The sequence below is a fragment of the Brassica rapa genome, chromosome A05 (genome assembly GCF_000309985.2).
Source record: "Brassica rapa cultivar Chiifu-401-42 chromosome A05, CAAS_Brap_v3.01, whole genome shotgun sequence".
Classification (NCBI taxonomy): Eukaryota; Viridiplantae; Streptophyta; class Magnoliopsida; order Brassicales; family Brassicaceae; genus Brassica; species Brassica rapa.
The window spans coordinates 10,625,193-10,647,013 of NC_024799.2; the positions used below are offsets into that span (position 1 = coordinate 10,625,193).

Here is a 21,821-nt window from a genome sequence, read left to right on the forward strand (position 1 = left end):
GTATCATATGGCTTACTATCTCACAGATGGTATTTATCCGAAATGGGTGACTTTTATCCAATCTATTCCAATACCACAAGGGCCGAAAGCAGTTTTATTTTCTCAACGTCAAGAAGCTGTCCGAAAAGATGTCAAACGTGCTTTTGGAGTCTTGCAAGCTCGCTTTGCCATTGTTAAAAATCCAGCACTGTTTTGGGATAAAGTCAAAATTGGAAAGATTATGAGAGCATGTATCATACTCCATAATATGATAGTAGAAGATGAACGAGATTGATACACTCAATTTGATGTTTTAGAGTTCCAACAAGCAGAAGACAACGGAAGTTCACATGTGGATGTCACGTATTCTACAGATATGCCTACAAACATCGCAAATATGATGGGTGTTCGAACAAGAATTCGTGCTAGACAATTGAAAGATGATTTGGTTGAACATATATGGCATAAATTTGGACGTGATGAAGACAACAACTGAGCTCCGATGCTTCTTTCAAATAATTCTCGTTTATTTTACTAATCTTTGGTTTCATGTTTTTGTTTAAAAATCTATGTTTAAAATGTTATGTTTAATAATTTAATCAATATATTTGAAGTTTTAAAAAAAAATATATAATATTTTTTTTAAGAACCCGAAAATAAGAAACTTGCAATGAACCACATAAATATACCTATTTCTTAACCAAGTCTCTTAAACTCACTTTTCCAACTAAAAGTTATTAAAAAAAAATTAAGAGCCCTTAAATGAGTATGAAGGATAATGATGCTCTAAGAAGGCTTACAAATTCCATAGGGCAGCTTTGTGTTGTTGTGTTTATTTCTTTCGATAGCGAATATATATATATATATATGGACACTTGATAGGCCAAGCAAAATCAATGTTGTGTTTTTGTCTCTTGATGTGTCTTTTAACCATTTAATACCGCCGCAAACACATTTTCTTTGACTCTGCCTATAGTTTTCAAGTGTCATCTTTTTCACCTTTAGGCTTTGAATGATAACATTTGTCCCGCACCGCACCGCACTTAACAGTAACAAAAATCTCTACATATATCATATATCTATACGTTTTTATAACTGTTAGAACCGCACCGCAGTTAAACTGTTTGTCCCGCACTGCTCAATCCGTTGTTACCATTCGGAACTTTAAAACCCATCTTCTCCAAGTGACAAATTATTTTAAGTAGTAATGAACTGACACTTTCCAATAAATTATTCTCCTCTTAAATTATATGATATAGTTTTGTTGGGTTACTAGAAGTCTACAAATTACAATGTATATGCATGTTTCTTGGTAGAAAGTCTTATAAATATGTTCTTCTACCCTAAACTAAGTTGGCGAGTTTTCCAATAAACTAATTATTTTACAAAATGTAAATAACAATTGGCTAACCCGGCTGTGATAAACACATTTGACATCTGGCTTCATGCCATTCAACTAACTGAAATACATGCGACCAGGCCCGGCCTTGGGGTAAAGCCCGTAAAGCAGAGGCTTGAGGCGCCAAAAATTATTAAAATGTTAAAGGCATAATGTACAGCGAAGTTTTGTTGGGGTAGTGGCTACGTACATCTTAACATCTCTTTAATGCGCGGGTTCGAACATCACTGCTGCCCTTTTTTTTTATTTTAATAAAGGCAAGCTGCCATTTTTTATTTTTAACAAAGGTAAATTGCCAAAACTATAAGATTCGAATAATAACTAAGTAATTTGATTGTAGAGACTAGGGATTAACCCGGGCTACGCCCGGGATTTTTACTTTTTCTAATTTAAGTTGTTAAATTATTTATATTTAGGCTATGATATATATTTATATAAATGTTAAATGCATGTCATAATTAAAATTTATTTTTAAATTTTAACACGTTAAATTAACATATTTTTTACTATTGAAATATTTTTTTGTAATTTTATTGGCTATCTAATTATCATATTTAGCAAAACTATCTTTTGAGTGTTGGAATAAATGTTTTAGAGATTTTATTAAACTGCAGTGTATTTTCGGATCAACCACATGCTCAACATTCGATCGATCCGTAAAAAGATGGTCGATCTCCTTGGCCAGGTAAGTACAATTTTAGCAAAAATATCTTTTATTTTCAAATATTAAGTATATAAATATTCTTTTTAATTTTTTTAATTGTATTTTTTGATTAAATTATTGTATTATAATGGTTATGTAAATATTTTTTGTGATGTTTGAATTTGTGTTGTTCGTATACTTAACGTAGATGATATTGATGTTTAACAATTTATTGTGTTCTGGAAATAGAAAATAATGATATATCAAAACGTATCTAATACTTGTTAAATGATAGTATAATGTAAATTACATCCATTATTTGAAAATAACAATTTGTTGTTTTTATTTTTATTTTAAATCAGAAATTATTTTTATTTAAAACAATTATTCATATATAATATAATAGTTTAAGTTTGGAAGATTAATCTATATATATAAATTATGTATATTTTTTAAAAAATAATTTAAAATATTATATATTGAGTATCTGAATAAAAGCTGAATTTCTTATCTTGAAAATCAGATATTTATATTTTTGTCTTCATGTTATACTCACCAATCCATCATTGATATTTATAACTCAATATGTTTTTTTGAAAAACTTAGTTTTAAGTAATAAACGAATTTAATAAATTAAATTCATCACCTATAATGTTCTGTAAACTATATTTGAAAGCTCTCTAAAATTATATTTTAAGCATAATATTATTATTATTTAATTTAAGTTATTTTAAACATAATATATGCTAAACCAACTTAAATTATATTTACAATAGGACCATCCTAAACCGGTTAGTAAACCAAAAACAATACTAAACCAACATGAACCAATACCTGATTCGGCGAGGAAAGAAGTGTTTCGGGATAAACGCTTGAATGGTTATTAACTGAAATGGTTTGATCATGAAAGAGTTAGTATGAATATTAACAATAAAATTATGGATTAAATTAATTTAAATTTGTAAGAATACCTTTGAGTCTATGAAAAGCAATTCAATTCCCATGAATAAGTTTGGCTTTTGGAAGTTGCGGGTTTCCCAACAATGAATCCACCTAACAAAAAGTTTGTTGTTATAAAAAAATCTCATTCAAGGTCATTAAAGGTTTCTGGGACGGCAAGAGTTGATGGTGAAACCATTTTTTGCTCGAGTGCTTTGAAATTTTCCTTAATAGTGTGAGGTTGATGTGGATAGAATAATGAGATTTATAGGGACTTTCTTGATGAAAAACTATACATTTTTTTTTGTTTAATGTGGTATTTCCATTTTTATATAATTTACTACCATTTTAAGATAGAAGTACATTTTAAGATATATGCTTAAATCTTAATGTACTTTTTGCATTTTTTAAAATGTTTATTTCCATTTCATATATTTTTATTTACGTAATATCTATATTTTATATTTTAAAATAGATATTTAAATATTAATGTACTTTTTCCATTTTTTAAATTGTGTATTTACTTATATTATATATTTTATATTTTAAGATAGATGTTTAATGCTTGATGATCTTTTTCCATTTTTAAAAAAATTGTGTATTTACTTATTATTACATATATAATTCATATATTATATATTTACATTATTTACTTATTATTTATTTTCGTGTATATGTATTTCCATTTCTTGTACTTTTCATTTACTTAATATCTATATTTTACATTTTAAGATAGATGTTTAAATCTTAATGTACGTTTTCCATTTTTTTTAAATTGTATATTTCCATTTGTTATACTTTCTATTTACATAATATCTATATTTTAAATTTTAAAATATATTTTTAAATCTTAATGTAATTTCCCATTTTTAAAATTTGGTATTTACTTATATTATATATTTACTTGTTATTTACTTTTCTTTATGTTGTGTATTTCTATTTCTTATACTTTCTATTTACTAATAATTTTATATTTTAAGATTGATTTACATTTTAAGATAGATGTTTAAATACTAATGTACTTTTTCCATTTTTTTAAATTGTGTATTTCCTTTTCTTATACTTTCTATTTACTTAATATCTATATTTTTCATTTTAAGATAGATGTTTAATATTTAATGTACTATTTCCATTTTTTTAAAATTGTGCATTTACTTATTATTGTATATATAATTCGTATATTTATATATTTATAATATTTACTTATTATTTATTTTTCTATATATTGAGTATTTCTCTTTCTTATACTTTATATTTAGTTAATGTCTATATTTTATATTTTAAGATAGATGTTTAAATTTTTACGTATTTTTCCATTTTTAATGTAAAACGACAATGTTTAATAGAAGAACTTGGACAAATAGTCAAATAGTTATATTTATTTTTTTTTTTCTTTTTTTTTATAAAATGGTAATGTTACATTATGAAGATAACCCGTTTTTTAGTGAACAATGGTAATCTTACATATGTTTAATGTAGTTTTTCCATTTTTTTATGTTGTATGTTTACATATTATTGTTATTTTTAAATGTAAAATGGTAATTTTGCATATGTTTAATGTAATATTTCCATTTTTTATGTTGTATGTTTACATATTATTTATTATTTTCGAAATTATATATAATTTTTTTTTACAAAATAGTAATGTTACATTATGGAGATAAGCCTTTTTTTTAGTAAAAAATGGTAATCTTACATATGTTTAATGTAGTTTTTCCATTTTTTATGTTGTATGTTTACATATTATTTTCTTAAAATAAAAATGCAAAATTGTAATCTTACATATGTTTAATGTAGTATTTCCATTTTTATGTTGTATGTTTTACATATATTTATTATTTTCGAAATTATATATAATGTTTTTGTTTTTTTATAAAACGGTAATGTTACATTATGGAGATAAGCTGTCTTTTTTTAAGTTAAAAATAGTAATCTTACATATGTTTAATGTAGTTTTTCTATTTTTTTTATGCTGTATGTTTACATATTTTTTATAATTTTCGAAAATAATAATATTAAATGTAAAACTATATTTTATGTCACGTGTCATCTTTCGAGCTTATATTATATATTTACTTATTATTTATTTTTCTTTATATTGTGTATTTCTATTTCTTATACTTTCTATTTACTAATAATTTTATATTTTAATATTGATTTACATTTTAAGATAGATGTTTAAATACTAATGTACTTTTTCCATTTTTTTAAATTGTGTATTTCCCTTTCTTATACTTTCTATTTGCATAATATCTATATTTTACATTTTAATATAGATGTTTAAATCTTAATATACTTTTTCCATTGTTTTTAAGTTGTGTATTTCTTTTTCTTATATTTTCTATTTACTTAATATCTATATTTTACATTTTAAGATAGATGTTTAATATTTAATGTACTCTTTCCATTTTTTAAAAATTGTGCATTTACTTATTATTGTATATATAATTCGTATATTTATATATTTATAATATTTACTTATTATTTATTTTTTTTATATTGAGTATTTCTCTTTCTTATACTTTATATTTAGTTAATGTCTATATTTTATATTTTAAGATAGATGTTTAAATCTTTACGTATTTTTCCATTTTTAATGTAAAATGGCAATGTTTAATAGAAGAACTTGGACAAATAGTCAAATAGTTATATTTATGTTTTTTGTCTTTTTTTTTTATATAAAATGGTAATGTTACATTATGAAGATAAACCGTTTTTTAGTGAACAATGGTAATCTTACATATATTTAATGTAGTTTTTCCATTTTTTTATATTGTATGTTTACATATTATTGTTATTTTTAAATGTAAAATGGTAATTTTACATATGTTTAATGTAGTATTTCCATTTTTATGTTGTAGGTTTACATATTATTTATTATTTTCGAAATTATATATAATTTATTTTTTACAAAATAGTAATGTTACATTATGGAGATAAGCCGTCTTTTTTTTTTAGTGAAAAATGGTAATCTTACATATGTTTAATGTAGTTTTTCCATTTTTATGAGAAGTTTAAATCTTAATATACTTTTTCCATTGTTTTTAAGTTGTGTATTTCTTTTTCTTATACTTTCTATTTACTTAATATCTATATTTTACATTTAAGATAGATGTTTAATATTTAATGTACTCTTTCCATTTTTTTTAAATTGTGCATTTACTTATTATTGTATATATAATTCGTATATTTATAATATTTACTTATTATTTATTTTTATATATATTGAGTATTTATCTTTCTTATACTTTATATTTAGTTAATGTCTATATTTTATATTTTAAGATAGATGTTTAAATATTTATGTATTTTTCCATTTTTAATGTAAAACGGCAATGTTTAATAGAAGAACTTAAACAAATATGTTTAATGTAGTATTTCCAATTTTTATGTTGTATGTTTTACATATATTTATTATTTTCGAAATTATATATAATTTTTTTTGTTTTTTTTATAAAACGGTAATGTTACATTATGGAGATAAGCCGTCTTTTTTTTAAGTGAAAAATAATAATCTTACATATGTTTAATGTAGTTTTTTCATTTTTTATGCTGTATGTTTACATATTTTTTACAATTTTCGAAAATAAGTAATATTAAAATGTAAAACTTTATTTTATGCCACATGTCATCTTTCGGGAGAAATTTTTTCCGCTGATGTGGACGCCATAAAACGGTAATGTTACATTATGGAGATAAGCCGTCTTTTTTTTAAGTGAAAAATAATAATCTTACATATGTTTAATGTAGTTTTTTCATTTTTTATGCTGTATGTTTACATATTTTTTACAATTTGTCTATATTTTATATTTTAAGATAGATGTTTAAATATTTATGTATTTTTCCATTTTTAATGTAAAACGGCAATGTTTAATAGAAGAACTTAGACAAATATGTTTAATGTAGTATTTCCATTTTTATGTTGTATGTTTTACATATATTTATTATTTTCGAAATTATATATAATTTTTTTTGTTTTTTTTATAAAACGGTAATGTTACATTATGTAGATAAGCCGTCTTTTTTTTAAGTGAAAAATAATAATCTTACATATGTTTAATGTAGTTTTTTCATTTTTTATGCTGTATGTTTACATATTTTTTACAATTTTCGAAAATAAGTAATATTAAAATGTAAAACTTTATTTTATGCTACATGTCATCTTTCGGGAGAAATTTTTTCCGCTGATGTGGACGCCATAAAACGGTAATGTTACATTATGGAGATAAGCCGTCTTTTTTTTAAGTGAAAAATAATAATCTTACATATGTTTAATGTAGTTTTTTCATTTTTATGCTGTATGTTTACATATTTTTTACAATTTTCGAAAATAAGTAATATTAAAATGTAAAACTTTATTTTATGCCACATGTCATCTTTCGGGAGAGATTTTTTCCGCTGATGTGGACGCCCTATGGAGATTCAAAAGCTCCCTTTTATTAGTAGAGAGTAGTTTTTTCATTTTTTATGCTGTATGTTTACATATTTTTTACAATTTTCGAAAATAAGTAATATTAAAATGTAAAACTTTATTTTATGCCACATGTCATCTTTCGGGAGAGATTTTTTCCGCTGATGTGGACGCCCTATGGAGATTCAAAAGCTCCCTTTTATTAGTAGAGATTTTGATTACCTTTTCTATTTTTTTAATTTCCTTATATATTATATTAAATAATAATTTTTTTAACTTACATAATTTCCTTATATAATATATAATATATTATATTCTGTCTTTTCAACTTGTTTTTTAATTTTTTCTTGCAACTTCAATCATATTCCACCATTTCTTAATCTATGTAAGTTTTTTTTCTTCTTTTTCTTTTTTTCTTTCATTAACTTTTGATTGTTAGTAATTTGTTTTATATATGTTCTAAGCTTCTAGCATATGTAAAAAAATATAGCTAAGGGGGCAGCATATTTAGAGTGTGCTTTAGGTGCCACGGATGTCCGGACGGCACTGCATGCGACGTATTCGGGTAGCTCATGTGATGGGTTCAAAGACCATATATACCTCAACGTGGATCTTTTATACTTTCATTGGGTTAAAGCCTAAGGGACGAATTGTGGGAGTGTTTCCTAAATTACATATCTAAATCTTGTAGAATCTTAAATATCGAGTTTACAGCTACAACATCAGGTCATCTATATACAGCTTTATTTATGATATGCATAACAGAAATATAAGAAAAATAAAACAACAGTGAATGAAATTATGTACAACATTGGAATGAGGAAAACTGCATAACAAAAAAGAATAAAATGCATTTATACCGTTTAAAATTTTTAAATATTGTCCTGGTTCCTGGTGGTTTAATTGGCATCGTCCAAAATTTATAAAAATAATAATCTCTTTAATATTGGCATGGAAGCCTCCAGATTCGATGTAACTTTTTAGGAAAGATATCATGAATAAGACAAGCGATAGCGAACGTAGATGCCCATACTAAACGATAAAAGTATGTAAAAGGGAAGAAACTCATGAGACTCATATTTTCTCACGACCTTATTCCTTAATTGGTGAAGTACTAATTAAATCAGTATCAAACTTCTTTTTTTTTTCTATTTATTATAATAACTAGATTTTTTAACCGCGCTACGCGCGGATAAGATATTATATGTATTTCTCTATTCTAAAAAAATAATGTATAATATTGTATTACATTATTTAAAGAATATAAAATAAGACTACATAACATAAATATATTTTTAAAATTTTCTTTATGGAAATCATTATGTTGTTTGATTTTTGTACTTGATTCACATATTTGCATAGTTATTTGTGGTAGATGAATAACTATATTTTAATTATCAGTAAATAATATATATTTATTATATAATATAAGAAAAATAAATTTATTTACTTTTCTCATGTTGGGGACTCGGTTATAGACATATCATATTCGAAAGAGACATTTTTACAGTTATTAATCTTCTTAACAGTTAAGAAACAAATCTGAATATCAAAACAATATGTCATACGATCTCTTTGTGGAATAACTGCTCTGAAGAAATTCAATTTAGAAATCAAAAAGGACTGAAAATAGATGTGCAGATGTTTTATCTAAGTCAGCTTTACAAAATACTATTCATAGTTCATATATCATTTATGTCCATCCTATTTTTTTGTCTATCATTTCTTAAACATCTTGAAATAACTGATGCTAATTAATAATAAACTTTTGGCTGGCAAAAAAAATCAATTTTGTCTAATTATCGCTTAATTTGTCTAAATGATATATATGTATTTCTCAATTCTAAAAAAATAATGTATAATATTGTATTACATTATTTAAAAAATATAAAATAAGACTACCTAACATAAATATATTTTTTAAATTTTCTTTGTGGAAATCATTATGTTGTTTGATTGTTGTATTTGATTCACATATTTGCATAGATATTTGTGATAGATGAATAACTTTATTTTTATTATCAGTAAATAATATATATTTATTATTTAATATAAGAAAAATGAAATTATTTACTTTTTAAACAAAGTTGTCTCATGTTGGGGATTCGGTTATAGACATATAATATTCGAATGAGATATTTTTACAGTTATCAATCTTCTTAATAGTCAAGAAACAAATCTGAATATCAAAACAATATCTCATACGATCTCTTTGTGGAATAACTACTCTGAAAAAATTGAATTTAGGCATAAAAAAGGACTGGAAATGATGTGCAGATGTGTTATCTAAGTCAGCTTTACAAAGTACTATTATTCATAGTTCATATATCATTTAAGTTCATCATTTCTTAAACATCTTGAAATAACTGATGCTAATTAATAATAAACTTTTGGCTGAAAAAAAAAATCAAATTTGTCTAATTATTGCTTAAATATTTTATTAATATTGTCTAAGAAGCTTTCCATTGATATCATAGTTTAATTTTTATTAGTTTTTTTTGTTAATTTTAGAGTTTTTTGTATTTAAGATTTTTTCCATATTAAGCCTATATTTCTTTTACATAATATATATATGTCATAAAAATTACCATCAAATCAGTTTTACTTATTTATTATTTTGTTTTTAATGAAAATACACTTTTTAAATAATTTAATTTAAAATAAAATTATATATTAATTTGTTGTATTCTAACAATTTGATTGATTTAATTAATTTGTTTTGGTGGATAACTTAAAAAGTTTTCATATGAATCGGGGAAAGCAAGCTTATGTTGTTATATTATATTTATTTGTGTATATGGAATCTATATATAATGCTAGTGTAATAAAGAAATAACATTTTTTTTTGTAACTTCAAAAAGATACATTATTACAATTTGAAATTATTCAAAATTGAATAAAATGGTAATTAAATAAATATAATTGTTTTTTATCTTGTTTAGTTTGATTCTCATGAAAAGAAATCGATAGGTTAAACAAATGTTTCAAAATTTGTTGTGTTATTGTTTTGTCTATAAATTACAAAATTTATTGAATTGATATATTTAATTATTGCACCCTTAAATAATATTTTATTAAAACATTAGAGAACTGTGTTTTGAGTTGTTTTGTCAAAATTGTACAAAAATCTATGCTTTTTCATATTTGTCACGAAAATTTATATGTTAAACTTTCTTTTACAAAATTCCTAACTTTGTCACGAAAACAAAAATCTATGTTTTTCATATTTGTCAATGTTCTCACACTTTCAAATAATATATTAGCTTACTCACTTACTTATTTTTTTGTACAAAACAAAGTATCGGAGTCTTGAAAGTTGAATCCATATTATTGTAAATGTACATAAGAGTTTGTGATTACATATTTAGTTACTCTTGTATATGTATCCAAGAAAGTTTCAATGGCTTAGTGGTGTCTGTCCTATATTTATGTCATATTAACCCGGGTTCGATCCTTTCCTTTGCATTTTTTTTTTACGAAAAAATGAATGAGATGACGTGGCAACTTCGGACTATCTGATTGGACGATTTTTTATGCCTACGTGGACACTCTAAAAGGAGGTTATATCCCCCTTTTAGTATAGTATAGATAACAAAAAGGGAGAATATGAAGAACACGAACACTCTACGTTAACATCAAAGGTCGTTTTTATTCTCCAACACTACCAAAGATGTATTCCTAAAGCTTCCTCTTTATGATTTTTCTACGGCTAAAAATATTTGAATAAATAGCAAATTTTGATATGATCGCTTGCAATTTTTTTTATAGGTTTAGCATTAATTAGCTAGGTATTGAAATTCGATTTGAATCATTTATTGGTATCAGGTAGTTCACATAAGTTTATTTAAGATCCATTAAAACGAGAAAAAAATGATTCAAATTGGTTCGGATTTTGATTTTGGTTCAGTTTGGATAATAAAATAGAAACCTGCTAAAATATGCATCCAAACTAGCTACATTACGAAAAATATATATTTGAAAATATTTGTTTTGCCACTGTCTGAAACCACAACCAAACCTACCAAGAAAATATAAAAAAATGCTCAAGAATCGATTCCGCAATAAAATTCCAAAAGACTCATAAGAAAACAAACTTCAAGAAAACGAACGTTGGAGTTTCTATTCCCTTTCCATTTCCGACTAATCACCAAACATATACTTCTTTAAAGTTCCACACAGCTTGCTCTCACTTCCAACTATCCTTTTCATACATACATTCTTTTTTTTTGTCCATATAAAAAAATATTTTGAAGAGTTTATATTTTAAGTCGAGAGAAGATGTGTTGGTCTAATAGCATTTCTCTAAACACACATAAGGTTGTTGTTTAGTGTAACTATTGTTTCTCTAAACACACGCAGAAGAGTAAGAACAAAACTACTCGGAAATTGCATATTTCTACGTTAACAATTTTGTCATATGCTTATTTTTTTTTTGTAAAATGTTGAATTTATTATACCAAAACTATCAGATTTTTACCAGATTTTACAAAGTAAACTAGTAGCATAAAGCGATAATTAAATCAAAAGACGAGCTACGATACAAGATAAAGAACTCGTAAGACGCAAGCATTAGCCAAAGCAACAAAAGAAAACGAGGAAAGCTCAGACCAAGGAAACGGGAATGGAGTAAAAAGGCCAAGCAGTTTCCACGAACCCGAGAGAAAGGCGCTCTCAAACCTTGAATGCATGGTGCCTACAGCTTCCTAAGGATCCACTTCTCCCAAACCAATCCAAAGAATCACAAGCATGAACCTACTTACCAATCCGACACTAACCATCCGGCGGCACGAGGCAGTGACACCAACCGACGATGCTGTCGTACGGTAGGAAAATTAAAGATTGCCACCTTCAAGCCCACCAACCGAGACTAGACACCCTTTTAGCCAAAAGTCCATATAGAACAGAACGACTGGAAGGGTACACAACCTCCAGAGCAGCCAACACCAAGCGAGTACGCAGACTAATGCCCAACAGTCATCCTGCCACTTATCAAAACAAACCACTACAGTCCACTTCCGAGCAAACAAACCTGAAATGTAGAAATATGGAGAGAAGGAAGGGGCGTTGGGCGCCACACCGCCAGCAACTCAGAGCTTCGAAGCGGAGAGCCGAAGAAAACCACAATTTGCCGCCACATGAACCAACTGTGAGGAGAGCTGAGAAGCCATCCTCCTTCGACTATATGCAACCCACCAGAGACCACTGGTGGAAAAAAAACCCGAGCAAGAGACCGGAGCACAAACTGCTCCAACTCGGGAAAAGTGATCCAACATCAACAAAAATAACGCGCCACACTGACGGAGGAGGAAGCATTTGGAAGGTACCGCTGACAACCCACACCGTATTTGGAAGAGGCCCGTATTTGGAAGAGATGTGGGCCATGCGCCTATTAGAGCCCAAAAGAAGGAGCCCAATGCAATCTTCAGAAGCCCAAAGAAGTGACAACAAGTTCAAGTGTTTAGGGTTCTAGAGTTTCATATAAATATGACTGTTATGAGAATGTGTTTTGTAACCTTGCTGCTCATAGAAGCAGCCTCCATTAAAGACTTTATGAAATCAAACATTTGTTTTAGTTCTTGAAGACAAACACAAAGCTTCTCCCTTTCTTTATTTCTTTGCACAATAAAGCTCTTTGAGCTATGTCTTTCTCTCTTTAGTTTGTGTCTCAATAAGTTCTTCTAAAACACAAATCTCTCTTATTCTCAAATGTTATCATGGTATCAGAGCTTCAGTCGGTTCTCATGGGTTATCCTATCATCTTCTAGCTTCTGCACACTCTGTCTAGCCATCCCAACTTTCCACCAAACTCTATTAAAAAAAAAAAGAAAAAAAAAAGAGTTCAAGGTCGAAGCTTTCATCAGATCAGAGTCTCCTATTCATGTTGAAGTCCGAGACAAGACCAGACTGGTTCCTTGTTTGAAGAAACGTCATGTTGTCACCAGATGCGAGCTGCCTCTTGTCTTTGTTCCTGCAACGGACGAATACACTTGCAACAAGATGTTCTAGTTGAAGTTTCAGACAGGTCTCAAACTAGTTAGAGAAGAATGAAGACTTATTCAGCTTCCTCACCACTTATTCACGGTATTATCTCTGTTTCTTTTCTTGAGACAGAACAGTGGATGAGAAAATATATATGTCGTGTGCTGGATTGAGTTGATGCTGGTTTAGATTCTGGTTAAGATAGGTTTGGAACAGACAAGTTGAAAGAGATAGGCTTGTTTGGATTTGTTATGTGTGGAGTTGGATGCAAGTCTCTGTCTTTAATACTAATGCACACAAGGTGCTCGGTGAAATACCAATGAGACAGTCAGATTGTTTAGAGGCAGAGTTTTTTGGTAGTATACTGATGGGAAGCAGAGATTGAGTATAGTTTTATTGGTAGGTATGGAAAGAGAGTTTTTCATGAGACACATTAGAAGAATGAAACAGGTAAAGTAAACCTAGATTCATAGTGAGACAAATAGGCCATAATTACACCTCTGAGTGAGATCAACTAAGCTCTCCAAGTTCAAGAGAAACCTCTGAGTGAAGCCATGTGATACTCTCCAAGTATAGGTCTGAGTAGATCTCACACTAATGTTTGTCTACAATGGTGAGTAGAGCCATTTGCCAACACCTCAAGCATCCTACTTCATCTACTTATGCTCATCTCAAGCCATCTCCATCTGTGCTTTCAAACTCAGCGTAGCTGCTCTATCCACGCTAAGTTTGCGGGGGAGTATTAGAGCCCAAAAGAAGGAGCCCAATGCAATCTTCAGAAGCCCAAAGAAGTGACAACAAGTTCAAGTGTTTAGGGTTCTAGAGTTTCATATAAATATGACTGTTATGAGAATGTGTTTTGTAACCTTGCTGCTCATAGAAGCAGCCTCCATTAAAGACTTTATGAAATCAAACATTTGTTTTAGTTCTTGAAGACAAACACAAAGCTTCTCCCTTTCTTTATTTCTTTGCACAATAAAGCTCTTTGAGCTATGTCTTTCTCTCTTTAGTTTGTGTCTCAATAAGTTCTTCTAAAACACAAATCTCTCTTATTCTCAAATGTTATCAGCGCCACCTAACCTAAAGAAGCTAGACGAGATCTATAAAATTCCTTACCAAACTGAGACTCCAAACGAGAGGAGGAGACAAGAGCGATGAGCCATCACCGTCTTCAAGCGTCGCCCACAACACCGAGAGTCTCCTAGATCTACGCCGGGAGCACCAGATCTGAACCAAGAAGAGTGGAGACACCATATCTGACCTACAATGACCGCATAGGACGCGGTGGTCACCGGAACAAGGGACGGAGGCAGAGCTTTGCAGAAAATGGCGAAAGATAAATTAGGTTCTTTTAAAAAAAAATTGGTAGAGTTAGTGCGCTTCGCCTTATTTTGCCACATTTTTGTATATCGCAATTTTACATCACTCATAATTTTAATCTAGTTAAAATTTTATTTCGTATAAATTATATTATTAACTATCTAATTTAAATCAATTACCAAAATAAGGTTGGTCAAGATGTTACATATATAGTTTTTTTTTGTTCAGATCCCATATGTGTAGTTTCTGATAAATTAACAGAAATTAGTACGTAGTTTCTGCCACATATATTTTTAATATATACTATCGGCAGATTCGGTCGGCCCTGGGAAAAATATATTTAGTGCTACATAGTGGACTGGTTACCACACTGAAATATATTCCTACTAATGCCAGGGGTGGACTATCATCTATCATGATCCACCATGTTAACCACTTGGGCTGAAGTCCGAATCCAGACTGGCCAAGTAATATTAATTTAGTTTTACCACATGTTTAGTGGTGGTATCCGATTCAAGAAAGAAACTATATATATATATATATCAGTATAAATTTAGTTAACAATGATTTCAGTTTAAATTTAATAGTTAGTTTGTTTCTTAAAAAGATAGTTAATACTAAATTGAAAAGGTAAAAAAATTAAAATATAAAAATGTCCAGTAAAAATCATTCATGTTGAAATCTGCAATTTCCTTTAGACTACTCTAGGTTAATATAGTTTTCATCAGGTCGACAAAAAAAAAATTCATCATATAAACAGTTGATTTTCAATATACACAAAAAAATTTGTTGAATGTGCTTAACTACTAGTAATACTAGGTTAAGACCCGCGCCATGCGCATGATAAAAATTATATATATATTATTTTATGTATTATATGTTTTTACATATTATAAAATAATAAATATATATTAAATAATTAAAAATTCAGTAATTATTACGTATATAATTAAATTGGTGGCCACATATAAATAAATTTTATTAATTCAAACAATATTGTTTCTATTTGATATGATATTTAATTAAATTTGAATGATATTAACATATATACAGTATATTTTTAATATTAATATCTATAAAATGATGTTTTCTACTCATATGGTTTTTTTTGTTCATTTGTATCTTTTATAGCAAAACTTTTAATTATTGATAAAAAATATGTGGGATTAATAGTTTGGGTAATTTTTTTTAAATTAAGTTATCAATATTTACTCAAAGCTTTTATCAACAACTTATTTAAAGAAATTTTTGAAATTAAAATATTTATGTATTTAAAATTGCATATAGTTTAATGAGATTTTTTACTTCTATGATTTTGTAATCATTTGTATCTTGTCATCAAAAAAATTCTAAACCATGGATCACAAAATTTGAGTGAGATTTTAACAGTTTTAGTGATTTAACATAAATAAAAATTCAATTATCTATAAATAGGCTAAAATAAATATGATAAGAAATATAGATGATATAGTTGATGGTAGAAAACAAAATATAATTATTTATGTGATAAATAAAATTTTATGTTTTAAATTTTCATTTTAAAACCATTATATAATATGTGTAAATTATAAATATATATTAGAAAATTCTGAAAGCAATAATTTAATTATAAAAAGCGAAAATAAATACTCCTGCTGTTGCACGGTTTCAAAAAAAATAAAACTACATTTGTGCGGATAAACGAGTCACGTTCTAATAATATGGATGATATCATAATATCAACTATAAAATTATTATGTTTTGAAATGTCATATTAAACAATTACTTAAATGTATATATTTTAAAATATATATTATCACTTGTACAGATAAATATTTATTTAAAAGAAAACAAATATCCGCGGATGCACGGATTAAGCTCTAGTAACAAATTAATACTCTTAATTAATGTAAAGCTCCCATTCACGGTACTTTATTTTCCGTGACACGCAACACGTTTGAAATTTTTATACACATTCAATGTTTCGTAACCACTGTAATTTCTTGACATACCCAATTTTCTTAGCCTAAGAGTGTTTTTGGTTGTGTAAAAGCGTAGAGAAGAAGAAAATAACAGAAAATAAAGTAAAAGGGGTTGAATTGGTGATCTAAGATGTTTTTTCATAGAATCTTGGATTATTGAATTTAACATTTATACAAATTTTCTGAAACAAAAGTTATCTGATTAACTACTGCACTTTTTATATATATTTTAGCTTACCAAAAATTAAATATTTGATTAATAATTAATTTATAAAAATTTAAGAGACAAATTGTAATTAAAATTAAGAAATAGACATATTAGCTTAAATATTAGCTTTTATGATAATCTTAAATTACAGTTTAAATTAATTGATAGACATATTATAATTACAATTAACTTATCTATACAAAACAAAATTAATTAGATTGATTAAAGTTTTGACATATTCAATTACAAATTATATAGTTCATTATTTAACTAATAAAAAATTAATATTTTAAACATTATCTCAAAAAATAAATTGAAATGTGTTTGAAAATATAAAAGATAATTTCATGCATTTATTTAGTGTTTATTTACATCTTTCTCTCTTATTTGTTAATATTTATAATTAGTAGTATATATACTCATATAATAATTAAATTTATCGTTATACTAAAACATTAAAAATAGGATTATAAAATAAATTATATTTGTTTGTAAACATAATATATCATGAAATATTTTTAAAAACTATTAAGTTTTATTGTAGTGTTAAAATTCTTAAGCGACATATATAAACAATAACAATAAATTTAATTTCTTTTTTTCTGCTAACGTAATTTGTTTCGTGGTATTTTGTTTTTATTCTTATTATTCAGGATAACATGTATTTTTTATTTAACTTTAAAAAATTATTATTGTTTTTTCTATTTTCTTAATATTTTATTTGGAATGGAATTATCTTTTTAAAAATATTTTCAAAATATATTACTACAAAAGAGAATATTTTCAAAATATAACCTTTTTTATTTACAACAAGTAACTTATATTTATAAAAATTTAAAATTAACTATATTTTAATTTTAATTTTTTTAAGTTTCACTGAATTATAACTTTGTTTATATTAAAATTTCTTTAAAAGACTATTATGTAAAGAAAAATGTGATTCTATTTTTTTTATGAAAACTGTATTTTCCAAAATGATTTGTTTTAGTTATAATTATCAAAGTTTGAAAGTTATAAGATCATTTTAAAATAACAAATGATGATTTTATAATAAAGAAATGCTATTTTATAGAAAAATATTGTCTATTTTAAAATAAAAATGTATAGATTGACTATAGCTTAATTTTCTCTATTTTAGCATTTAGAAATGAAAATGGTAATATATAGGAAGTGTTCTTATCTTATATGTTACGTATTAATATTTTCGTTGTCAACATGGTTGGTCTGTTTTTTGTTTTTTCAGTTATTATGGGAGGTATTTTAAAATATAATTATGCATATATCAATAATTTATTTATTTTGATTAATCAAATATGTAAAGTTGGGTTCGGTCTAACATTTGTGTGGTTTTTATTTATTTTAAGATTTTGTAGGTTTTGATAATTCCAAGAATTTGGTTTAATAATATATTTTTATATTAACAATTAAATATTTGTTTATTTAATTAGATGATTGTTTATAAATTAATATAATAAAAACTGTTTTTTTTTTCTTCAAACGGCTATTCTATTACTCAAGCTTGAGGTGGTCTGGGAAACCAGACCGGAACAGAACAACCAATGTAATACAAGTCCCTATGGACGGATCTCGCTATCTTAGCTAATGAATCAGACAAAACATTTTCCTGACGAGGTACAAAACCAATCGAGAACTCCGTGAATCTTGCTTTCATCTTCATAAACTCCTCCAGCTCAGTAGAGAAGCTCGGCCATGCTCCAGGGTCTTTGATCATCACGATTAAGTCCTTGCAGTCAGTCCCAAAAGATTGGCATGTTGATACCTGTAGCATACATTCCATTGCCCATATTAAAGCTTCCAGTTCAGAATGCAATGGTGAGACTCTTCGTCGTTGATTTCTTGCTCCCAATAATTGCATCGCTCCATTTGAATTTACCCATGTCCATCCATAACCACTAAAGAGTGCATCATGTGTCCATGACCCATCTATCATACATCGCTCGGTGATCGGAATCCCTACTGTGTTTTGTACTTCCACCACCTCCTCTGGTTTTTGATTTGCGTCGATATAATAAAAACTGGTTAAAAGTAACAACATGTTTTAAAATATAAAATACTAGTGTTGTTATCCAAAATAATGTTTTAAATCAATAAAGGTTAAAAATTAAGAAATGAAAGATTCATAAAATAGTATAAATTTAATATTTTATTCCAATATTTTTATCTTTAAACTAACAGTAAATTTATTTATAAATATCTATAAAATAATTATATTTATTTATAAATATCTATAAAATAATTATGTCCGCATATGCGGGCAAAACACTCAGTTTAATAATATATATATATATATATTCAGAATTCAATTATTTTCCAGTCCTCTTTTCTGAAGTAAATTATCTTGGTTCGAAGTAGATGAAAATACTTTATTTCATTGGTCTTCCATATTTTCAGTAAATATACTGATTTTTTTTTACCTCTTTTACCCTAATTAACTGAAACTAAGAAAGAACCAAGATAATTGTTTCAGCCATGTTCTAGGCCTACAGTTATAAACCGAACCAAACCTGCCGATACAAACTGAACCAAAAAGTTTGGTTTTCGGTTTAGTTCGGTTAGAAAGTTTGATTCAGTTTGGAAACTAAAAATAAATTTGGTTTTTGGTTTGATTTGGTAATCAGTTAATTCAGTTTTCTAAAAAAATGTTTTTTAGACAATATAATTCTTAACCAAAACCCGAACCAAACTAACCAAACTAACCGAAATAACCAAACTTAATCAAAAAGTTACGAATTTTATTCAATTTAAATAAAAAAATGAATCGAAAACCATAAACTTTGGTAGAAATTTTGAAACCGAAAACCAAAGTTAATTTTTTCAGTTTACTTCGGTGAGATTTCAATAGTCCTGAACTAACCGAATTCGAATTAACCGATCCCTACAAAACCGAAAAAACACAACCTGCATGCCTACCATGATCTTTTACCTAATCATAACAAACAATTAGAACCCTAGTAATTTCTTGAGAAAATATTGCACCTTTGTATTTATATAATGTTTTTTTTTGTCAACGTTATGTAATGTTTTGTTATATTTATATATTCTTTTGTTTTCTTAAAAAACAATTGAGGGTATTTTAAACCTATGAGAGAGTTGAAACTAATTTCTAAAAAGAGGTAAATTTTACAGATATACTTTTTTTTGGGTACTGGTGTTTGTGTTCAGTATTAATGTAACTTAATTTAGCGCTATCAGATGGATGGAACCTTAAATGAATTGACACCCATACCCATTTTTTACCAGTCAACCATAAAATCACGGACTATATTTATATGTTCCTAAACAAATTTGAACGAAGAATCAGAAAACATGGTGATGCAGATATAAAGTCCACTGACTACTTTGTATTAAATTAAAGTGTTAAAAAAAAGACTCTATTAGATTATAAAAATCAGACTAGTTTCATTACCGTAACGAAAACGCATAAACTTATAATGGCTTTAATTTGGCCTTTTGTCCTATGAACAAACAAACACTATGCACCTTTTCAATACCATTAAGGAGTTAAACACTATGCCGAAAGCATCACTTATTCTCAAATTTCATGCAATTCTAACTAAATATTAATTACTTTTCTAGTTTCGGCTGATTCTTCACTCCAGCTGAAGTTTCTTTAAGAAAAGAGTTGACCAACAAAAGCTGATACGAAAACATTCAGTGTACAAAAATATATTTAAATTGCAAATTGCTTGACTTTTGTAAGGAAATTCCATTAATTAATCTAATATGATACCGCCATTTTAAATTAAATGATAATGTCATATTCCGCTAATTTTTTTATTCCGATATATAATTTTGTCAACCATTTCCATAATTATTTCCAGCTATCAATTAGTCCAACATACCAGTATCATATACAGTAGTAATTTATTTAGTACCATGTGTTCAGATAGTGACCATTCCATAAATGTATGCTTGGAAATAGATATAAGGAAATATTAAAAATGCTATCATTGGTTTATCTATATTATATATTTTGTGCCTGTTATTAGTAAACATTATGTTATTTTATTTGAATTTCGCACATTTATATAAATGTTTAGCAACTAAGTTCTTATTTGTATGTGTTTTAAACTATTATTTTTCTATTTAATTTAAAATATGAATTTATTTTACAAAACTATTTACTTTTTAAGTTTGTGTTGTATTGTGTTCTTTTTTCTTGTATTACAGTATTTTGTTATTTAACACTTTTTAAATTATTTTTAAAATTTAATTATTTTTTTAACTGAACTTTAGTAGTTAAGACTATATACAGAAATATATATATATATATATATATATAATTTGAATGTTTATTTCAAGTTAATTTAATATTCAAAATTATAAAAAAATATTATGACATTATAACTAAAAAATATTTAATTGTTAACTGTATTAATATATTTATTTAGCATTATTTTTCTATCAAAACCATACTTCTTTTGTTATCAAAATAATAATTTTTTTTTATGAAAACCGCACTATTTCGCATATTGTATCAACCGTTGTTGGACCGTATCTCATTTTTATTTTGTACCATTTATATTACCAAATATGTTGTGTTGTTACTATTCGGAAGGCAAAATGATGTAGCTCAGTCAAAACCGTATTATACGGTGGGCGATAAATAATTTTCTAATAATAAATTTATTTGTATGTTCAAAGTTTTTAACTTAACAGAAACTAGATTTTGACCCGTGCAACCGCACGGGTGTTTGTTTTCACTTTTTTATAAATAAATTATTGTTTTAGAACATAAGTGGTATATATTTTTAATGTTAATCATATACTTAAATATTTATATAACTATTTCAAATACAATAATTTTATAATTTACATGTTATAATTAATTAATTGTTTAAACCTTATGTATTTGCCACTTTTTATTATATATTTATCTTATTGTATTTGTATTTAGTTATTAAGCAAATTAATATATTCATGAAAAAATATATTTAAAAAATATTTTGTATTTAATTTAG

At 26.4% G+C, this 21,821-nt stretch overlaps 1 long non-coding RNA gene across 1 annotated transcript; it reads right to left on the bottom strand.

The window, feature by feature from the left end:
- Positions 1-11,795: 11,795 nt before the first annotated feature.
- On the bottom strand, positions 11,796-21,653 carry LOC117133899. The gene is made up of 2 exons (XR_004457954.1): positions 18,877-21,653; positions 11,796-18,317 (listed from the first exon to the last, which is right to left on the bottom strand). It is a non-coding gene; the product is annotated as an uncharacterized LOC117133899 (long non-coding RNA).
- Between the last annotated feature and the right edge of the window lie 168 nt (positions 21,654-21,821).